The sequence below is a fragment of the Tamandua tetradactyla genome, chromosome 1 (genome assembly GCF_023851605.1).
Source record: "Tamandua tetradactyla isolate mTamTet1 chromosome 1, mTamTet1.pri, whole genome shotgun sequence".
Classification (NCBI taxonomy): Eukaryota; Metazoa; Chordata; class Mammalia; order Pilosa; family Myrmecophagidae; genus Tamandua; species Tamandua tetradactyla.
In genome coordinates this window covers 112,322,704-112,324,560 of record NC_135327.1, presented here as the reverse complement: position 1 = coordinate 112,324,560, position 1,857 = coordinate 112,322,704, and the positions used below count along the sequence as shown (strand labels likewise).

Here is a 1,857-nt window from a genome sequence, read left to right as displayed (position 1 = left end):
TAATAAAACATTTAAAATCATCCTTTCCTTTTTTTCCCCAAGGTGTGCTCTTTTAAGTATACCACATTTTAAGTATATCACATTTTAGAGTAGACTGATGCACAGAAATACTGTGTGAAGAACATGTGGCACTTGTTATAGGAGCTCTCATTTTCTGGTGCACCTTTTTTTCCTGTAGCTTGCCCTTTTGCTAGAAATTTATTGCCAAATTTTCTTTTCTTTACAGCAAAATATTTTAAGAATCTCTTCTTCCACTCTTCCCACTTGAGTTGGAAAAGTACAGAATTGAAAAGGTTTTTTTTCCCCCACTGGTGGTTAAAACACATAATATTGAAGAATAGTTGGGTTACTGTTTGTTCTTGACTTAACCATTTACAGAGAAAGTTGAATTTTAAGTTCTGTTACTTCCCAAAATGGCTAACAGAATTTAGGATTTGATTAGTACAGCTGAAAAGCTGAGCCATTCTATGATGGAACAAAACAGGCTTTAGCAACCATCAATGATACTTATACTTGTTGATTACAAATCCTGAAATGAGAATCCAGACTCCAAATAGAGAATATATTTCAGAGAGAGCCAGAAAAGTGCTGAGATACAGGAACAGAATAGAGAGCTGGTGAAGGCAGAGTAAAGAATCCCAAGAAATTTACAGTGTCATTTTCATTTAATAAGCCAGTAGCATAGCAACCTAAAGACCTTGGCTATGATACACTAGGATGTTTTTAAGGGATTGCTGCAGGAAAACATGACTGGCAGGTGGTAAACTCTGGCTCACTGTGCTAAATGAGCAACTCCAGCACCAACTTCCTGGAGAGACTAAAGACTGGGGAGTGTAATGGAGGTATTTCTCACCAGATGAGAGCTCTTTGGTGAAGTTTCTTTTAAAGAACAGTTTTTTTGCTTCTTCTTCAGGGCTGGTTGGAAGGACCATCACACTGTCTCCATCCTTCCAATCAACCAGGGTAGCAATCCTCTTTTCTGCCTTCAGCCATGGAGAGAGATAATTACTCTGTGAATCTCATCAAAGTTCCTTCCATAGGTAGCTGGAGAGAGAATAGACAGCTTCAGTTTCTTGTTAGAACCAAAAATAAATACCACATGAGCTGTCACAGGCATGCCCTTTTCGTCCTTCTCTATTGCGTCCAGCATCCCCAGCAGGATGGCAAGGTCCTGATTCCTATTATTGATGAAAGGAAAAAGTAACTTTATTGTGGGTTCATCACCAATGTATGCAATGATATCCTTGCTCCAGGCAAGATGGTCCTCAGTACTGTCTATTGAAAGAGGGATCATCTTAACATTCATCTTGGCAACTCCTGGTGCCAGTTTTGCAGCTCTGCCAAACTCCATCATGGACACTGTGGTAAAATCCCAAGGATGGGAGAAGAAAATGCCCCATGAATTTCCCAGATAATCATGGAAACTGATGTCACCAATGGTGGTACTGGCCTTGAAACTGGGGGCCTTATCGTAGAGAAGCAGACATCTGAGCATGGCAGCAGGGGTGATGGGGTAGGGTGAGGGGACACAGCCATCATAGCACCAGCTGGCTGGCTTTGGCAGAGACTATGAATGAGCTTTTCAACTGAAGAATGTGATGGCTTGGAGTTGTAGGTACCCCAGAAATATATGTTCTTAAAGTTTAATCCATTCCTATGGGTGTGAATCTATGGTAAGTAGGATCCTTTGATGAGATTATTTCAGCTAAAGTGTGATCCACCTTGTATTAGTCAGGGTTCTCTCAGAGAAACAGAACCAACAGGAGATATCTCTAAATATGAGATTTATAAAGGTGTCTCACATAACTGTGGGAATGGAAGAAGTCCAAAATCTGCAGGGCAGGCTGTGAAGTTGGC

At 40.7% G+C, this 1,857-nt stretch overlaps 1 pseudogene; it reads right to left on the bottom strand.

The window, feature by feature from the left end:
* Positions 1-689: 689 nt before the first annotated feature.
* On the bottom strand, positions 690-1,495 carry LOC143681173 (peroxiredoxin-6 pseudogene; annotated as a pseudogene).
* Between the last annotated feature and the right edge of the window lie 362 nt (positions 1,496-1,857).